This window comes from Trichosurus vulpecula, chromosome 9 (assembly GCF_011100635.1).
Source record: "Trichosurus vulpecula isolate mTriVul1 chromosome 9, mTriVul1.pri, whole genome shotgun sequence".
Classification (NCBI taxonomy): domain Eukaryota; kingdom Metazoa; phylum Chordata; class Mammalia; order Diprotodontia; family Phalangeridae; genus Trichosurus; species Trichosurus vulpecula.
The window spans coordinates 42222425-42244548 of NC_050581.1; positions in this window are offsets into that span (position 1 = coordinate 42222425).

Genomic DNA, 22124 nt, shown 5'->3' on the forward strand with positions numbered 1-22124 from the left:
GAAGATTTAGAATTCACATAAGGAAAAACTGGTGAATAATTAGAAATACACAAAAGTTCAGTTGCTTTCTTCTGGAGGCAGTGATGTTTCCCTTAAGTCAGTTAATAGATATGTATTAAGCATGTACTAGGTGCCAGGCTAGTATGCTATGGGGCATCTAGGTGGTGTATTGGACAAAGCACCAAACCTGGAGTCAGAAAGATCTGAATTCAAATCCAGCCTCAGAAACTTATTGGCTGTGTAACCATAAGTAAATCATTTAACCCCTATTTGCCTCAGTTCCCCATCTGTAAAATAGGGACATTATGGAGAAGAAAATAGCAAACCAATCCAGTATCTTTGCCAAGAAAAACCTATGGATGATGCCCATGGGCTCATGTAGAGTCAAGCACGACTGAACAACTAAATAACAACAAGGTACCAGACAGTATGGTGATACAAAGAAAGGTAAAAGACAGAGCTTGTGCCTGAGGAGTTCAGAGGTTAATGGGGGAAACTACATATAAAAACTATATGCAAAAAGTTATAGACAAAAATAAATTGGAGATAATCAAGAGAAGGAAAGCACTAAAATTAAGGGGATTTGGAAAGGTATTCTGTAGAAGATAGGATCTGAGTTGGGATTTGAAAGAAACCAGAGAAGCCAGAAGGCAGAGAGGAGGAGGGAGAATGTTCTAGGCAAGAAGAAGAGCCAGTGAAAACATCCAAAGACAGGATATGAGTGTTGTGTGTGAGGAACAACAATGATTCCAGTATCACTAGATAGCAGAGTAGTCAGAGGACAGTAAGATGTAAGAAGACTGGAAAGGGGGGGGCGGAGCCAAGATGGCAGCTGGAAAACAGGGACTAGCTTAAGCTCTCCCCCAAATCCCTCCAAACACCTGCAAAAATGGCTCTGAACAAATTTTAGAGCTACAGAACCCACAAGATAACAGAGGGAAGCAGATCTTCAGCCCAAGACAGCCTGGATGGTCGCTGGGAAGGGTCTATTGCACCATGCTGGGAGCAGAGTGCAGCCCAATGTGGGCCACATCAGGACAGACCAGGCACTGAGGAGATTGGGCAGAGCAGGCCATAGGGCCGTGAATCACTGAGCTGTAGCAGTTACCTGACTTCTCAACCCACAAATGCCAAAGACCACAGAGCAGGTCAGTGCGAAAACTGCTGGATCAGGGGGAGAGAGTTGTGTAGTTGGCCTCAGCCCCAGGGTGGTGGAGGTGGTATGGCACAGCAGCATAGTGGCAGCAGCAGGAAGCTCCTGCGGCTGCTTCCAGAGCTCCAGCTGCAGTTCCTTCCAGCCCCAGGCCCACCCGGCGGGAGGAATTAAGCAGTAGATCAGAGAGGGAGTGCAGGGAGCACCTTGCTGGTGCAGAGGCAGGGTTCTCTTGCTTTGCCCTGCTTGGATCTGGGTTGCAGTCCTGGTTGGGGGTTCTTGGGGGAGGAGGAGAGCTGGTGTGGCAGAGGTTGCTATGTAGAAGTAGCTCTGAAAACAGCAGTGCAACACCCCTGAAGCTTGAGACAAAGCACTCACCATTCTGAAGGCAGTCATACCCTGACAAAAACCTCAAGGGTCAAATAGTTGGCTGAGAACATGAGCAAGCAGCAAAAGACTCAGACTATTGAATCGTTTTTTGGTTGTTTTTTTTTTTTTTGGTGACAAAGAAGATCAAAACATACAGCCACAAGAAGTCAAAAAAGTCTAAGAGACTACATCAAAGCCTCCAAGAAAAATATGAATTGGTCTCAGGCCATGGAAGAGCTCAAAAATGATTTGGAAAGGCGAGTAAGAGAAGTAAAGGAAAAATTGGGAAGAGAAATGAGAGTGATGCAAGAAAATCATGAAAAACAACTCAATGACTTGCTAAAGGAGACCCAAAAAATACTGAAGAAAATAACACCTTAAAAATAGACTAACTCAAATGGCAAAAGAGCTCCAAAAAGCCAAAAAGGAGAAGAATGCCTTGAAAGGCAGAATCAGCCAAATGGAAAAGGAGGTCCAAAAGACCACTGAAGGAAATATTACCTTAAAAATTAGAATGGAGCAACTGACTTTATGAGAAATCAAGATATTATAAAACAGAACCAAAAGAATGAAAAAATGGAAAGCAATGTGAAATATCTCTTTAGAAAAACCACTGACCTGGAGAATAGATCCAGGAGAGATAACTTAAAAATTATTGGACTACCTGAAAGCCATGATCAAAAAAAGAGCCTAGACATCATCTTTCAAGAAATTATCAAGCAAAACTGCCCTGATACTCTTAGAGCCAGAGCGTAAGATATAAATGGAAAGAAGCCACTGATCGCCTCTTGAAAAAGATCCCAAGAAGAAAACTTCTAGGAATATTATAGCCAAATTTCAGAGTCCCCAGGTCAAGGAGAAAATATTGCAAGCAGCCAGAAAGAAACAATTTGAATGTTGTGGAAACACAATCAGAATAATACAAGATCTAGCAGCTTCTACATTAAGGGATAGAAGGCTTGGAATATGATATTCCGGAGGTCAGTGGAGCTAGGATTAAAACCAAGAATCACCTACCCAGCAAAACTGAGTATAATACTCCAGGACAAAATATGGATTTTCAATAAAATAGAGGACTTTCAAGCATTCTCGAAGAAAAGACCAGAGCTGAATAGAAAATTTGACTTTCAAATACAAGAATCAAGAGAAGTATGAAAAGGTAAACAGGAAAGAGAAATCATAAGGGACTTAGTAAAGTTGAACTGTTTTGTTTACATTCCTACATGGAAAGATGATATTTGTAGGTCATGAGACCTTTCTCAGTATTAGGGTAGTTGAAGGGAATATATACTATATATATATATATATATATATATATATATATATATATATATATATATATATACAGAGGGCACAGGGTGAGTTGAATATGAAGTGATGATATCTAAAAATAAATAAATACAATTAAGGGCTGAGAGAGGAATATATTGGGAGAAGGAGAAAGGGAGAGATAGAATGAGGTAAATTATCTCACATAAAAGTGGCAAGAAAAAGCAGTGCTATTGGAAGGGAAGAGGGGGCAGGTGGAGGGGAATGAGTGAATCTTGCTCTCATCAGATTTGACTTGAGGAGGGAATACCATACACACTCAATTGGGTATCTTACCCTACAGGAAAGTAGGGGGGAAGGGGATAAGAGATGGGGAATGATAGAAGAGGGGGCAGATAGTGAGAGGAGGTAATCAAAAGCAAACACTTTCAAAAAGGGACAGGGTCAAAGGGAAAAAATTTACTAAAGGGGAACAGGATAGGATGGAGGGACATATAGTTAGTCTTTCACAGCATGACTGTTATGGAAGTGTTTCGCATAATGATACATGTGTGGCCTATGTTGAATTGCTTGCCTTCCCAAGGAGGGTGGGTGGGGAGAAAGAATGAAGAAAATTTGGAACTCAAACTTCTAAAAACAAATGCTCCAAAAAAAAGTTGTTTTTTACATGCAACTGGGAAATAAAATATACAAGCAATGGGGCATAGAAATCTATCTTGCCCTACAAGACAGTAAGGGGAAAGTGGATAAGGTGCGGGCTGTGGGGTGACAGAAGGGAGGGCAGACTGGGAAAAGGGGCAATCAAAATATATGCCAACTCGGGGAAGGGTAGAAATAGGGAGAAAATTTGTAACTCAAAATCTTGTGGAAATGAATGTTGCAAACTAAAAAATATTACATAAAGTAATAAAGAAAAAAAAGAAAAGAAGACTGGAAAGATGGGTAAGGACCAAGGTTTAAAAAGGCAAACAGGAGGTCTTCGAAGGCAGACCAAGGGACCACTTGCCAGGGATCAGTCACCAAACACTTATTAAGGACTTATAAGTCACAGGGTTACAAAGAAAGGCTAAAACAGTCTCTGCCTTCAAGAAATTTACATTCAAAGGATAGAAACAACATAAATAGGTACATACAAGATACATATTGAGTAGACAGAAGATAACCTTAGAGTCACAGACTCTAGCAGATGGGGTGACTGACGGCAGAGATGTCTTTCGAATTGTCTTGAAGGAAGGCAGGGATTCTAAGAGGGTGAGTTGAGGTGAGGAGAGAGATAACATTCCAGGCTATAGGGGTAGTCTAGCAAAGGCATAGAGACTGAAGTTAAAACATGAAGAAATATAAAGAAGCCAGTGCTACTGGATTGTAGAACCCATGGAGGGAAGAAGGTAGGAAGATTGGAGGGCAGGAAGGGACCAGGTTATGAAGAGCTTTAAATGGTAAAGGACATTATATTTGATCCTAGAGGTAATAGGGGTTTTTACCTGGAGGTAACTGGAGTTTATTGAGTAAGAGTGTGATATGATCAGACCTATGTTTTAGGAAAATGACTTTGGGAGATGAGTGGAGAATGGATTGGAGCAACAAGAATTGAAGCAGAGAGACCAGTGAGAAGACTATTATAGTTGTCCAGGCTAGAGGTGGTTGTGGTTGTTGTTGCCGTTGCTGTTGCTGTTGTTGTGGTTGTGGTTGTTGTGGTGGTGATTGTTGTGGTTGTGGTTGTGGTTGTTGTTTGTCCTTTGTTCTTGAAGAGGACCATGACATCAGGGAGGTGATGCCATGACTCGAAAGTGAATTGGAATTAAATGAGGGAGGGCTGTGCAAGATCACCAGCCTCACTTTGTCCTCTGGAGCTTTCTGAGTCCAGTGGCCATATATAGATCAGGATGACTGGAGATGGCCCAGAATGAAGCTAGGAGTAACAAGAGCTTGAACAAGGATGGTAGTGGGAATGGAGAAACAGGAACACATATGGAAGAGATGCAGCAGCTTAATGTGAGCAAGAATGAGAAATCAGGGCTAATACTAAGGTCGAGAGGAGTGGTGCTCATAGAGGGGAACTTGTTCAGTTATAGTCAGTCAACGTGCATTTATAAAATACTTGCCACATGCCAGATACCATGTTAAGCCCCGGAAATACAAAGAAAGGTAAAAATGATCCCTGCCTTCAAGGAGCTCACATTCTAAAGGGGAAGACAACACACAAACACCTATGTAAAAACCATATATGAGATAACCTCAGAGGGACAGCACTAGCTGGGGTGGAGGTGGGGTGCTAGAAAATATTTTGAAACCAACTCTCCTAAAAAAATATAGACAGGATCCATTTTAAAAGCTTGATCTGCATTACTAACATTTTCTCAACTTCTTTCTTAAGAACAGATAACTTAAGAAACAATAAATCAAACCCTTATTTGTAGCATTTGCCCATTTCCAAGGTGCAACTTCTCACTCTGAAAATTTAGCAATTGCTGGTTTCAGCACATCCGTGGCACTAACATTAAGAGGGACCATTTGTTGACCTTACCTAACAGCTCAGCTTCTCACTTCTTGCCCAGTGTGAGCTTTTAGCAGAAGGAAGCCTGGAGGTGGGCTTACAAGTTGGGCTCAATGGTCTCTGAGGTCCCATTCAATCTTATATTCAACCTCACCTCAACGACACATTCTATGTCTCTTTACCCTTTTTAGCTGCCTCATTCCTGTCTCATCAGGAGCCTAGATTGCCTGGGTCACAATAGTCAGATGAGAAAACAGAATCATAGGGAGTTAAAGACAGAAATACCTTGAAGACCTTAAATGACATCGCATGCAACGACCTCATTTCAAAGGCAAAAAAACTTAAGCTTTGAGAATTTTTTTTCCTGTCACCATCCTGTCACCATCAGTCCTGAAGCCCTTGATTCATGGTTTCCTTTGGACTTGTTCTGATTCCCCAAAGCTTGTAGGCCATAAAGGAGAATTAATATTAAACATCAGAACTGCATTTTTAAAAATCGCAATTGAAGCTTTAAACATATTCTCCCAGATGGTCTGGGTTCCAGTCCTAGTTCCAACGCATGTTATTATACCATGTGACCTCAGGGATGACTACTTAATTCGGAAACGTGCATTTCATTCCTCAGTAAGACTGCCAGTAGTGGCAAAATGCCATATGATAAAACTCTTTGAAGGGAAGATTTAAGGCAGAGCAGCCTCAAGGACCAATCATGCCCACCTACAAGATGCTCAGAGGAGCAAGGAGTCTCAGCCTCTATATTAGGAAGGCAGAATTTATGATTTCAAAGAGAATCTCATATGTGCCTAAAAGGTCCAGAACCGCAGGATATAAGGAATTCTCTAGGCAGAAGGCAGGAGAACTAAAGCATGTATTTACACTCCACAGTAACAAGCCCACAAACCAGCGTCCCCATTTTGATATTTTCATCAAAAGCTTCCAGGCCCAATAAGGGTAACCAGGAGGCCACAGAGAAGAGAGATGGTATAAGGCAAAATCGTATACATGCTTCCCCTCTACGGTAAGAAGATTACCCACGAGCCTCTAGTCAGCTCTGCTACCGGCAGCTCAGCTTCGGCTGTAGGCATCTCTGGCTCCAACTGGAAAAGGAAGAGAGGATCTTCAAGCTGTCCTCTCCCCTCTTATAGAGTTTTTGACATCATCAAGCACCGCCTGAACGACCAGGGCCTATTGGTTCTTGACTTGGCCCCTCCCCCTAGCGTAGACCAGGTTAACACACCTCCCCTCAGCCAGCCCCACGACTCATCACACAGGAAGTTCTCTGATTCCTGGCATGGTCGCTGGGCTTCCTGCCCCGGAAGAGCAAGCCCCAGTGTCCAGGGAAGCTCAATGAGGTAAGCTGAGTCATTCAAAGAAAACAAAGTCCATTCTGGTTACAGCCTCTTTGCCAATTCCAACCTCCTCATTTTCCAGGTAACTGAAACTTTGTCCAAACTTACACAGGAAAATAACACCAATTAACAACAACTATAATAGCTAGCATTTATCTTTCTCATTCCAAGTCTAGCACGCTATTCATTACGCCACCTTGCTGTAGCAATACAAATAAAAATAATACTTTTAAAAGAAACACAGGCAGGGCTGGGTGACCTCCACTAGTCAGGCTGGACCACTCAGAATTCTGAGACAGAATTCTCAGGAGAGACAGGCACTCGTTCTGATCTGCCCCCTTCAATCCTTCACTCAGAAATTTAAAAGCATAGAATTTACCCCCACATCACACTGCAAAGGCTTGAGTGCCCTGGTAGTATTCTAAGCCTGATCAGCACTTCCACAAGGGACTCCCAACATTAAAGTCAATCTCACATGGTCCTTCTCTACCACACACACACCCTTACCTTAAATCCATTATCACTGCTCTTTAAATCCCATTACCAGTCAGGCAAGAGGAAGAAAATGACTTTTCTCAATGCTTTCAAGTTTTCCTGCCTCACATTCCTGTGATTATTGCCTTAAATCTCTAGTTAATTGCAGATAATGTCTCCAATGACCGGTAATGTCTCACTTTCTTCCTCTCCTTCCCCAGACTTCTGCCAAGGACTCCTGGTGGGTGGTAACTGACATACATCCATGTGCTACATCACAGATGTGAGAAGGCTACTTGCCAACAGGCTCACAGGCTTTCTTCTGAGAAAGCTCACCTCCTAAGGGCTTGAGGGCTGCCACAGGCCCCCCATTGCTGGGCAGGGACCCAGGAGCTAAAGCCCCTCTAAACATTCTAGCTCCGCCACTCACAACAGAGTTCCCAACAATTACCATCAAAAAGGGATGCTTAAGCAACCAATTTGGAACTTTTTTTTTTTTTTTGCAAACCAGAGATCTTTCAGTATGTACTGTGGGAGGCTAGCCCCAAACCCACTGAGCTTTGTCACAAATGATTGTTGGATTAAAAACAAGATGCGGGGATGGGGTAAGAAAGAGACAGAAGATAGAAGGCTGGGGGTCTTGGGCCCTCACTACATGGGCCTGTCCCATCTATTAGGAATAGCCGTCCATCTGAGGTCTCAAGAACCTTTTACAAAGGTCTTCCATAACATTGGAACTTTCCCTGTGAGAGCTGAGCTTCAAATATAAGAGCATTTTCCATGCTACCAAGTAGAGCTAGGACCAGCTCTGGAGTCCAAGGTCCTGGATTCAAATACTGAACCTGATACTTATTAGCTTTGTGGCCATGGTTACGTGGTGTGTTGCAACTTACAAAGCAGCTTCCTCCCAATATACGTAAAATATTTTGAAAACCTTAAAGCCCTCTATAAATGTTAGCTCTTACTGTTTTATTGTCATGAGGAAGTATGGCCTAGTATGGGTGTTCTTAACCTTTTTTGTGTACCTCTCCAGCAAGCTACAAAGGAAAGTAACTATAGTAAATTACAGTTATCAAAATATTTTATAAGGTGCATGTAGCCCATTTAGATTATGTCCACATGGGTTTGTCTAAAAGCAACTTTCAGGGAGGCACAAATAGATATCTCTGAAATCTGGCTCACCTTTCTTCAAGTGAGACTTTGATTCCTGCCTAGTTGGAAGCAGAAGATTGGGGCTATAAAACTGTGCTCCCTGCTCTCCTCAGAGAGGGAATACCAGAATAGACTCTCATCTATCTGCTCCCCTAAATATTGCTCCTCTAGAGTAAATGACTTTTAGGTCCAAGCCACTTTCCTGGTTACTATATCTTAAAGGGATTTGCCCACCAAATGCTAGTTAGACAAATAGTGAATAGTTTAAGAAATCCAATTAGCCAAGCAGCTAGCAAGCAGAAATCAGAGAAGTTATGCAGATCAGAATATACTAAGGGATATACAGAGTGAATGAGCTCTCCCAGTGGGAGACATATCTCAATGCAACTGAAGAAGTAATGCAACTCCCCAGAATCTGGAGGGAGACACCCTGGAAATCAGGGACATGTGAACGGTAGCTAAGGGCATCGTCACACTCTTCTTCTGTGTCAGCTGCTCTCCAAAGTCTTTTCTTTCTTTCCAGTGTCCTCTCTCTGAAGAGAGCCTGGAGCCATGATTGTCTCTCAAAGGCAAAAGGTCTTTTTTTCCCAAACTCTCACCATGCGCGCAACACTAACTGTTTTCTCCATAAGAGAAAGCCAGGTGGACACTGGATAGAGCACTGGAACTGGAGTCAGGAAGACCCAAGGTCCCATTCAGCCTCAAATCCTTCCTAGATGTAAGACCCTGGGCAAGTCATTTAATGTCTGTCATTTTCAACAATTGTAAAATGGATATGATGATAATAATACTATCAACTTTGCAGGGGTTGCTGTGAGAATCAAATGAGATATTTGTAAAGTACTCAGGCCTGGTGCTTAATAAATGCTTGCTTCCTCCCACCAATGAGTAAAGTCTTTTGCAAATGCAACAGGCTTGAACGCTGACTTACAATTTTTAAAAGTTCACATGATCCCATGCAACAAAAGAAGAAAGAACGGCTCAGTGGTGCAGTGGATAGAGCACCAGTCCTGGAATCAGGAGGACCTGAGTTCAAATCTGGCCTCAGACACTTACTAGCTGTGTGACTCTCCGCTCCCCACCGCCAAAAAAAGTTTATGAGATCCCCATATCCCCAGAGTGGATAGATATCTGGCCTTGGAGCTAGGCAGCCCTGAAGTCAGGTCCTACCTCTGACATCCATTGGCTGTGTGACTCTGAGTAAGTCACTTAACCTCTTAATGCTCTAGCATCTTTCTATGACTACAAAATACAGGGAAGGTGCCAAAGCTCCATTGGTACAAGAGATCTCTTCATCTGAGAATTTCTCATATCAATGAAATCACTGTTTCTATCCCTAGCCTACTACTATTTAAAGAGGTCATGCAGAGGGCATGAATCCAGGTCTTGGTGGGGGGGGTTAGTTGGTATGGAGGATAGATTGCTGGACTTGCAGTTAGGAAGCCTTGAATTAGACTTCTGCCTCTGATACTAAGATGCTTCATCACTATAGGCAGGTTAACTTCTGGGAACTTTAGTTTCCTCCTCTATAAAATGGGAAAATAGCACATCCTACCTCACAGTATTATTATAAGGATTACATCTGCAAAGCTCTTTGTAAACTTTAAAGTATTAAATAAACAAGGGCAGCTAGGTGGTATGATAGATAGAGCGCCAGCCCTTGGAGGCAGGAAGACCTGAGTTCAAATCTAGGCTCAGACACTTACTATCTGTGTGACCCTAAACGTATTATATAAATGTTAGTTGTTTTTGGTAGTATTATTCTGATCCTAACTTCAGTTCTCTTCCCACTACCCCATGCTGCCTCTTATCCGCCAGATGTGGCCCAACCTGCACAGAGTCAGACAGTTCCTCCCTTTGATCTGACACTGAATGCAGCCAAGGAATGCATTAGCTTTTTAGTCACCACATCACTCCGTTGGCTCATATCAAGCCTTGTGGTTAGCTAAAACCCCCGTATCATTTTCAAATAAACTGCTGTCAAATCAGGTCCCTGTATCTTTTTTTAAAAAAAAAAAACATATATAAGGCTTAAAATTGACTGCTGTTATATTTCATCTAGCTGGTTTTTAGGCCAGTTTTCTAGCCCATCAGAAAGCTTTGTTCCATCATCCATGTTATTAACTATCCTCCCAGGCATTGTATCAGCTGTAAGTGGATAACTCCGAGTCTTCATCTGAGTCACTGTAGAGCTGAGAACAGAGCCTGGCATCACCCCACTAAGGGACATCAATCTCAGAGCATAGGCTCATAAAGTGAGAACTGGAAGGGATTTTGGATAGCAGTTAGTTCAAAGCCCTCATTTTATAAGAAAGGAAACCAAGGCCCAGAGATGAAATCAACTCTTTAGTCCATCTGCTATTGACGTGGATTTTCAATCAGCTGTGGATATTCCCAGAAGTGTTCTCAAGCAACCCTGAGTATGTCTTATCCTCGAGAATATAAAAATCACAGAATTTCCATGTCAGAAGAGACTTCAGAGTATATAAAAGAGGGGTTCTTAACTTTTTATGTATCATGGACCATTTGGGCAATTTGGTGAAATTGTGGCCTTCAGAATGTTTTCAGATAATTAAAGAAAAGTTTCAATTTCAGTTAGAAGTTAGTGGGGGAAAAATATGAAATTTTCCACCATCCATTGATCCTCTAAAATCTGTCTGTGAACCTCTAAGGGAACCATAGATCCTAAGTCAAGAATACTTGGACTAGATCAGGAGTGGGGAACCTGAGGCCTCAAGGCCACATGTGGCCTTCTAGGTCCTCAGGTGCGGCTTTCTGACTGAATCCAAGTTTTACAGAACAAATCCTTTTCTTAAGGGGATTTGTTCTGTGAAGTTTGGATTGAGTCAAAGGACTGCCCTTGAGGACCTAGAGGGCCACGTATAACCTCGAGGCTGCAGTTTCCCCACCCCTGGTCAAGGCAAATTCAGATCCCAAATGAAATCCCCTCTACGATATTCCTACCAAGTGGTCATCTAACTTTCACTTGACCTCCAAGGAGGGAGGAAACCATTCCATTTTTATTTTGTTTATGTCAGGCTTGTCTCTAATGATTAATACCTGTGTGGCAAACCACTATATTCAAAAACAGCTGTCATATCTCCTCCCAAGTGTCCTCTTCTCTAAGCTAAATATCTCTAGTTGTGTCATCTGGTTTGAATCACTGTTTTTCCACAATGCTGGCTAAAATCCTCTGGATATTCTTCAGTTTCTAGTGTCCAGAACTGAATAGAATACTCCAGATTTGTTCTAATCAGAGCCCAATGATATGCAACTATTACCCTATTACAGTCACCTAATTGGATTAGTCTGTCTGCCTTATTATCTTATATTGAGTTTCCAGTGCACTAATAAGCAACTCCCGTTGGTGGTTTTTTTTTTGTATTTGTATTTTCTTATCAATTGGTTTAGAAAATTCATGACTGGATACAGAAGCCTTACAGTTATTCTATAATCCATTATGATATGGTGGTGCACAGGTTGGTAACCACTGTACTGCACCAAATCCTTCATCTTACAAGGGAGGAATTGAAGACCAAGAGACATTGTCCCATGTCCAGTCACATAGCTGTTAAATGATGGAATCAGTATTAGAACTCATGTCTCCTAATTACTAGTGTAATAATCTTTTACTATACCAAACTACCCCCAAACTCACCTCCTTTATATATGAACTATTGTCTATCCATGTCTCCCCAAACCCGTATGTGGATAATTGATTTTATTTAACCAAACTGAAGGACTCTGTATCTATTCCTATTAAATGTGATCTTGTTCATTTCGACCTATTGAGACATTTTCTATATGCCTATATATGTATGTGCATGCTATCTTCCCCTAAAAGAATGTAAGCTCTGTGAGGGTAAGGACTGTTTAATTTTTGTCTTCATATTCCCAATGCCTGACACATAGTAGGTCATTAGAAAAAATTGTTAATTGCTTGATAAACTCCAAGACCCCAGGTTCTGAGATAAGAACTCACTATTTGACAAAAACTGCTGGGAGGACTGGAAAACAGTATGGCAGAAACTAGGCATAAACCAACATCTTACACCATATACCAAAATAAAATCAAAATGGGTACACGATTTAGATATAAAGGCTGATTATATAAGCAAACTGGGAGAGCAAGGAATAATATACCTGTCAGATTTATAGAGAACAGAAGAATTTATGATCAAACAAGAGATAGAGAACATTATGAAATACAAAATGGATAATTGAAAAGTTTTTGCATAAACAAAACCAATGCAACCAAGATTAGAAGGGAAGTCAAAAACTGGGAATTTTTACAACCCGTGTCTCAACAAAGGCCTGATTTCTAAAAATGCATAGTTAATTGAGTCAAATTTGTGAGAATACAAGTCATCCCCCAGTTGATGAATGGTCAAAAGATATGAACAGGCAATTTTCAGAGGAAGAAATTGAAGCTATCTATAGTCATATGAAAAAATTCTCTAAATCACTATTGATTAGAGAAATGCAAATCAAAACAACTCTTAGGTAGCACATCTCACCTATCAGATTGGCTAACATGACAAAACAGTAAAATGGTAACTGTTGGAGAAGATATGGGAAAATTGGAACATCAAGGCATTGTTGGTGGAGTTGTGAACTGATCTAACCATTCTGGAGAGCAATTTGAAATTATGCCCAAAGGGCTATAAAACTGTGCATACCCTTTGACCCAGCAATACCACTTCTAGATCTGTATCCCAAAGGGACCATAAAAATAGGAAAAGGACTCACATGTACAAAAAATATTAATAGCAGCTCTTTTATGGTGTCCAAGAATTAGAAATTATGGGGATGGCCATCAATTGGAGAATGGCTGAACAAGTTGTGGTATATTACTATAATGGAATACTATTGTGCTATAAGACATGATAAGCAGGTAAACTTCAGAAAAACCTGAAAAGACTTGTCTGAACTGATGCAGAGTGAAATGAGCAGAACTAGGAGAATGTTGTACACAGTAACAACCACATTGTGCAATGACTGACTTTGATAGACTTAGCTCTTCTCAGCAATGCAAGGATCTAAGACAACTCTGAAAAACTCATGATGGAAAATGCTATCCACATCCAGAGAAAGAACTTTGGAGTCTGAATGCAGATGGGGGGGAGGCGGAATCAAGATGGCAGCTGGCTCCCGGCCAAGTCCCTCCAAAAACCTATAGAGGGTGGCTCTGAACCAATTTTAGAACTGCAGAGCCCACAAAACAGCAGAGGGAGGCAAGGCTCCAGTCCAGGACAGCCTGGATGGTCTCTGGGTAAGGTCTGCCTGGAATGAAGCTGGGAGCAGTGCAGGGCGGAGCAGAGCCCAGCATGAGCGGTGCCACCCAACCGGACCAGGAGCTGGGTGGAGCATGCCCTAGCGCCCTGAATCGGTGGGCTGCAGCAGTTACCAGACTTCTCAACCCACAAACACCAAAGACAGCAGAGAAGGTTGGTGGGAGGGGGTGCAGGAGTGGAGGGAGTTCCCAGTTCGGCTACCGCCCCGGGGGCAGCGGAGGTGGGGCAGCTACAGAAGTACAGCTGCAGTTGCTTCTGGCCCCAGGCCCACCTGGTGGGGGGAATCGAGTGGCAGATCAGAGCAGGAGTGCACAGCCTGCTGAAGATCTAAGCCCAGTCCTGGTTGGGGGTTCTTGGGGAAGGAGGAGTGCTGGTGTGGCAGAGCTGGCGCATCCCTCCAACTGTGGAACATAGAACTCTTTAGTCTACAAGCAGTCATACCCCACTGAAAAACTCAAGGGTCAAGTTAGTTGGCTGGGAATATGGCCAGGCAGCGAAAACACACCCAGATTCTGTCTCAGACTTTGGATTCTTTCTTTGGTGACAAAGAAGACCAAAACATACAGACAGAAAAAGTTAACAAAGTCAAAGAGCCTACAACGAAAGCCTCCAAGAAAAACATGAAATGGTCTCAGGCCATGGAAGAGCTCAAAAAGGTTTTGGAAAAGCAAGTTAGAGAAGTAGAGGAAAAATTGGGAAGAGAAATGAGAAGGATGCAAGAAAGCCATGAAAAACAAGTCAATGACTTGCTAAAGGAGACCCAAAAAAATACTGAAAAATACACTGAAGAAAACAACACTTTAAAAAAGAGACTAACGTGAATGGCAAAAGAGCTCCAAAAAGCCAATGAGGAGAAGAATGCCTTGAAAGGCAGAATTAGCCAAATGGAAAAGGAGGTCCAAAAGACCATGGAAGAAAATACTACCTTAAAAATTAGACTGGAGCAAGTGGAAGCTAGTGACTTGATGAGAAATCAAGATATTATAAAACAGAACCAAAGGAATGAAAAAGTGGAAGACAATGTGAAATATCTCATTGGAAAAAACACTGACCTGGAAAACAGATCCAGGAGAGATAATTTAAAAATGATTGGACTACCTGAAAGCCATGATCAAAAAAGAGCCTAGATATCATCTTTCAAGAAATTATCAAGGAGAACTGCCCTGATATTCTAGAGCCACAGGGCAAAATAGAAATTGAAAGAATCCATCGATCGCCTTCTCAAATAGATCCCAAAAAGAATTCTCCTAGGAATATTGTCGCCAAATTCCAGAGCTCCCAGATCAAGGAGAAAATACTGCAAGCAGTCAGAAAGAAACAATTTGAGTATTGTGGAAACACAATCAGAATAATCCAGGATCTGGCAGCTTCTACATTAAGAGATCGAAGGGCTTGGAATATGATATTCCAGAGGTCAATGGAGCTAGGATTAAAACCAAGAATCACCTACCCAGCAAAACTGAGTATCATGCTCCAAGGCAAAATATGGATTTTCAATAAAATAGAGGACTTTCAAGCTTTCTCAGTGAAAAGACCAGAGCTGAATAGAAAATTTGACTTTCAAACATAAGAATCAAGAGAAGCATGAAAAGGTAATCAAGAAAAAGAACAGAAAAAGAAATTGCAAGGGACCTACTAAAGTTGAACTGTTTTGTTTACATTCCTACATGGAAAGATGATGTGTATGATTCATGAGACCTCAGTATTAGGGTAGCTGAAAGGAATATGCATATATATATATATATATATATATATATTTATGTATATATATGTATAAGTGAGTGTGTATGTATGTATTATATATATATATATATATATATACATATATATATATATATGTATATATATATATATATATATAGGGAGAGAGAGGGGGGGGCACAGGGTGAGTTGAAGATTAAGGGAAGATATCTAAAAGAAATAAAATCAAATTAAGGGATGAGAGAGGAACATATTGAGAGAGGGAGATAGGGAGAGATAGAATGGAGTAAATTATCCCGCATAAAAGTGGCAAGAAAAAGCAGTTTTGTAGGAAGTGAAGAGAAGGCAGGTGAGGGGAGAATGAGTGAATCTTGCTCTCATCAGATTTGACCTGAGGAGGGAATACCATATATACTCAATTGGGTATCTTACCCCACAAGAAAGAAGAAGGAAGAAGATTAAAAAAAGGGGGGGGGGATGATAGAAGGGAGGGTAGATGGGGGTGGAGGTAATCAAAAACAAACACTTTCGAAAGGGGACAGGGTCAAGGGAGAAAATTCAATAAAGGGGGATAGGTTGGGAAGGAGCAAAATATAGTTAGTCTTTCACAACATGAGTATTGTGAAAGGGTTATACATAACGATACACATGTGGCCTATGTTGAATTGTTTGACTTCTTAGGGAGGATAGGTGGGAAGGGAAGAGGGGAGGGAATTTGGAACTCAAAGTTTTAGAAACAGATGTTCAAAAACAAAAGAAAAGGTTTTTGCATGCAAGTAGAAAATAAGATGCACAGGCAATGGGGTGTAGAAATTTATCTTGCCCTACAAAAAAGGAAGGGAAAAGGGGATGGGAGGGGAGTGTGTTGACAGAAGGGAGGGCTGACTGGGGAACAGGGCAACCAGAATATACGCCATCTTGGAGTGGGGGGGGAGGGTAGAAATGGGGAGAAAATTTGTAATTCAAACTCTTGTGAAAATCAATGCTGAAAACTAAATATATTAAATAAATAAATAAATGCAGATGGAAGCATACTGTTTGCTCTCCTTTACTTTTGTTTCTTTTGTTTCTTCTTTCTAGTGATTCCTCCCTTTAGTTCTAATTCTTCTTTTTATCATGACTAATGTGAAAATATGTTTAATATGAATGCATAAGTAGAGCCTATATCAGATTGCACACCGTCTTGGGGAGCGGGGAGGAGAGGGATGGAGAGGAAATTTGAAACTCAAAATCTTATGAAAGTGAATGTTGAAAGCTAAAAATAAATAAATATTTTTTTGAAAAATTCTTGTTGAGTGATTGTTACCTACTTGATACACACTCTTAATAGATGTTTTACACACTCTTAATAGACGAACCGAATTATGCCAAATCAAGAATTTATCAGTTGGTTTACTTTGGACCAACTGTTGAAGGTGTCTGGATCCAATTCAATCCAACAAGCTTTTATTAAGCACCTACTATGTGTAATCTACTGTGCTAGGCATCAACAATACAAAGATAAATCCTTGACTTTAGGAGCTTATTTTGTACTTGGAGAATACAACAGATAAATATATTCCTTATTATTTGAGAAACAAATGCTAATGGAAGAGGGAGGAAGGAGAGCAGAAGAGCTTTCCACAAGAGATAGTACTGAGGCTTGAAGAAATCCAGGCCTTGTAAAAGAAAGAAGTGAGGTAAGATTACATTATATACATGAGGATTGCCCATGCAAATGCATGTAGGAGAAAGATGAAATGCCAAGTTTCAGGAATAGCAAGTGGACCAATTAGGTTATAAAATAAAGTACATGTCCTCAAAAAAAAAAATAATGTGAAATAAGCCTGGAAAGATTCTGAAGAGTAAGGAAGGCAAATTCTTCACCCAGTAGAAGTATCCCATCATAATTCTAGCATGTCTTCAGTCAAGGTCTCTGATCTCTTTCCTGAAGCTATCATCCATTTTCACCTTCAAGGAAGGAAAAAGAGAGTCCTTGAAAGATGGTAATTTGATATTGAGTACGATTACTGCAAACGGTGATGCTGTACCAAAAGATAAATTAATGGCGTTTAGCCAAGGTGAAATTTGTTCAGTGATCTGACAAATTATGTCCACAGCAACATTTCTGCTATTGTTAAAAGCAGCTTGTACATTTGACCTAGTGATTTCTGAGACAATTAACTTGTAGTCTCTGAGAAATGGTCCAAGTCAGTGTCATAATTTATTGCCAGCTCTGAACAGGTCTGTCTCTATTCCTTTACTACTACTATCCGCAAAGTAAATAGCAAGGTGGCTACAAAATTCCTGTCAATACTGGAGGGGCAAGAGGAGGAAAAAAGTGTGTATGTGATTCTCAAGTCTGGTTTCCTTTAAAGATAATTTAACAATAGGTGATAAATTTGGGAGTTAAAAATTAGATGGGAAAACTATTATTTTATTGTACTTGCATAGTTATTCTATTTCGAGTATGTATATATATACTTAGTCAACCACTGGGTTGATATCATAGGTTAGAAAGGTTTTCTGTGATTCCCCCTAATTTTAATGTATTTTTAGCCAGAACAGATTACTATAGAATAATTTGCAACGCTGCTCAGTATATGAGGGATAATTATATTCAGGGGCAGAGTATAAAACTGTAATTAATATTTAGTGTCTAAAAGTAGTATGTTATATTTTAAATCTTTGGTTAGATGGTGACACCTGCTTAAAATCAAATGTTTTATTCATTAGAGTAAAAATTTTAGTAAGGAGTTGATAAATGAAAACCATACCAAAAGAAGCCTAAATATTAGGATTCTTTGATTGTAAAATTTTAATTCGATCCTGGGAGTAGCTAAAATATACTGGTATTATGTATAAAGTGGTTATACACTAATTATTGTTAACTCCTTAAGTCATGGAATATCATTTAGCTGTATACTTACTTGAAAACTATAAAAACTTGGAAATTTTTCTGATGTTTAGATCTTTATATATGGTGTAAGATGTTTATCTAAACCTAATTTCTGTCAGACTGCTTTCAAGTTTTCTGAGCAATTTGGGTTGAGAGTGATTCCTTAGCATAGTAGTTAAGTTCTTCAGGTCTGAGTACTATGTGCGATCGATTCTATGTATTATATACATGTTCTGTTCCACTGACCAACTTTTCTGTTGTTGTTTTTTTTTTTTTTAACAGAGAAGTAATAGATGGCTATTGTTTTGCAATGTATTGACTCTATTCCAACTCTGACTCTCACAGACAAGTTTCAGGTCCCAGAGCAAGGTTATTTCTTCTCCTCAGCACTCTAGCAATGCCCTAAAGCAGCACTTCTTAAACTTTTTCCACTGGTGACCCCTTTTGGGGATTTGGCAGTTTTTGTTGGTGTTTCATGGCCTAAGGGCATGTGCAGTGCAAAGTGCGCATGCTTTGTGTTCAGAACCAAGGCTGTAGTGAAGTTGCAACATAGGCAAGCACTGCCAGAAACACCTTGGATTCATTATGAGTTTGATCTTTAATTAATTTTTGGCAGTTATACATTAAGAAACCTTTTACTGTTGCCAGATTTTGTCATGACCCACAGTTTAAGAAGTGCTGCCCTAAAGAACTTGGGAGGGGATTGATTTTCTAATGTCAACCAGTTAAGCCCCTACAAATGTGCTTCATTGAAAGGTTACCTATTGAGAATCATTTTAGTTATCTAGCCTTAAGCAACTTTTATAAAGGGTTTTAACTAAGGTGATGTTGTTATTTGTGCTTCATTCTTGAAAAGTGCCATGACATCAGGGAGGTGATGCCATAATATGCAGGTGAATTGGATTTAAGTGAGGGAAGGCTGTGCAAAGGCACCAGCCTCACTTTCTCTTCTGGAGTCATCTGGGTCCAGTTGCAAGATATACATCAGGAGGACTGGAGATGGCCCTGGATGATGGGAGAGAAGCTAAAGTCTTTAACAGGTCTCAGTATGCCTGAAGCAACACCCAAGTGATTAAGGCTTGGCAAGAAGTAAGGCAGAGAATGGCCTCTTTCACCTAGTCAAAAAAAAAAATCTGAACTGGGAGGGAAAGACTGGGAGGGATTTCTGGCCAAAACAGAAACAATGGTTATTTATATTCACTCTGAGTCAATCTGGGACCAAACAATGACCAACGGGCTTGGTCTTGGACCTATTGTTGGCCAATCAATGAGAGCCAGAGTGATACAGAAAGAACAGGAAGAACAATTGGTATGAATCATAATCCCTAAAGACACTCTTCCACAAGTACAAAGTCTAGGAGAACATGCATTCAGGCTTAGAGACTACACCCAACAAAAGTGTAATTCACAGGTTGTAGTACTCTACATTTGATGCTGGAGACAATAGGGAGCCACTGGAGTTTATTAAGGAGGTGACATGATCAAATCACTAAAATATTTTATACATACTTGCGGTTATTTTGAATGGAATTTATCTAAATTCTTCCTGCTGGGTTTCATTAGTGATATAGAGAAAAGCCATTGGCTTACATGGGTTTGTTTTATACCCTGTGACTTTTTTATTATTTGTTTAAAATACTTTTTGTTGACTTTCTGGAGTTCTCTATGTAGACCTGAAAAAATGTGATAGTTCATTTTCTCTTTGCTAATACTTATTTCCTTAATTTCTTCATCTTATTTCTGTAGCTACAGCTAACATTTCTAGAACCATATCAAATAATAGCGATGATAATAGACATCCTTATATTAACATTATTCTTAATGGAGAGGTCTCTAGCATTTCTCCATTACATTAAATGTTGGCCCTTGGTTTTAGATAGTTAGTATTTGTCATCTTAAGGAAAATCCATTCTCCTCCCTGTGCTTTTTAGTATTTTAAACAGAAATTGTTATTGAATTTTACCAAAAAAAATTCTATCAACATTGATTTATATAAGCAAGCAATTTTTATTATCGCTGCTAATATGGTCTATTTTGTTTATGGTTTCCATATAATGAACCAATATTGTATTCTTGGTATAAATCCAATCTTTTCAATATATTGTTGTAGCCTCTGCATCAATATCTAATATTTTGAATCAATATTCATTAGGGATATTGTTCAACTGGGTTTTTCCCTCTGTTTTGACTGTCTTAGCAATCAAGACCACATTTTTATCATAGAAGGAGTTTAATAGGATCCCTTCTATTTTTATTTTTGTATACATTTTAAATATTAGAATTGTTCTTAAATATTTGATAGAATTCATTTGTAAAACCATTTGCTATAAGGTTTTTTTCTTAGGGAGTTCATTTGTCATGTATTCAGTTTCTTTTTCAGAAATATGGTTATTGAAATTCTCTATTCTTTGTTCTGTTAATCTAGATAGCTTATATTTTACAAGTATTTGACTATTGGACGTAAATTAACCATTTTCTTGACATACAATTGGACAAAATAACTTCTGGTAGTTTTCTTTATTTCATTTTAACTTGTCAATTCTTCCTTCTTCATTTTTGATACAGGTAATTTGGTTTATCTCTTTTTAAAATCAGATTAGCTATTTGTCTATTTCGTAAGGTTTCCTTTAAAAGCTTTAGTTTCATTTATTAATTAAATGTCATTGTTGCTTTCAATTTTATTCATCTCTGAGTTACAAAATTTCTGCTTGGGTGTTTTAGTTGTATTTTCATATATTGCTTTTCTAGTTATTTTTTAGTTACACGCCCAATTGATTGATCCAATCATTCTCTTTTTTGTTGATGAAGTTAAAAGGTATAAATTGTCCTTTAAAGACTTCTTTGACCAGATCCCAAAGTTTCAGTATGTTGTTTTATTGTTCTAATTTCCTGTGATGTGACTTGTCTTTTAACCCACTAATTCTTTGTGACTAAATTATTTAGTCTCCATTTTAAAATACTTTTTTTTTTCAAATACACTTTGTTGAATTGCAATGTGATCACTAAAGCACCCCCTTAAATATTTCTACTCTTCTTTATTTGTGAGGTTTTTATGCACTAATAAATGGCTGATTTCTGGTCATGAGCCAAGCAAGCACACAAATCTGCATACTCTCTTCTATTCCAATTCGGTAATCACAAGATAGCTATCATTTATGTTAGTTGTTATTCAGTCATTTTTCAGTTGTGTCTGACTCTTAGAGACCCCATTTGGGGTTTTCATGGCAAAGATACTAGAGTGGTTTGCTATCTCCTTCTCTAGCTCATTTTACAGATGAGTAAATTGAGGCAAACAGGGTTAAATGACTTGCCTGAGGTCACACAGCTACTAAGTGTTGGAATTCAGGTCTTCCTGACTCCAGACCCCTCTATTCACTGTGCCACCTAGCCACCCCATCATATATATAACTTTCCTAAAATTCTATTCTGGTCAGTTTCTTTCTTTTTTGTTATATTTGTCTAAATCTAAAAGAGTACATTGAGGTCCCCAGTCAATATAATTTTCTTATCTAGCTTCCCTAAAAATTCATTAACTTCTTCTTTAAGCATTTAGATGTTATATTTGGTATTTATATTAAATATTAATATTTATTGAAAATTGCACCTTTAATCAAAATACAGTTTTTCTATTTATCTCTTTTAATCATGTCCATTTTTATTATTGCTGAAACTAGTTTTGCTGCCCTGCTGCCCATAGTGTGTTTTTTAGTTTGCCTAAAGCATAGAATAAATTCTGTTTCAGCTATGTTTCTTGAATACAATTTATTACCTTATTTTCTACTTTCTAATCCATTCTGCTTTTTCAGTTTTATTGCTGAATTCATCTAATTCATGTTCAAATTTATGACAGACATGTATTATTATGAGGTTGAATAGTGTTTCTCTCTATCCTTTCTTTCTTTTTCCTTGCTTTATTCTCAACTCCCTCTTTACAAAGAAGATGAGTGTGCTCAACAAAAGTAAGAAATTGGTTTCTCTTCCACTGCCT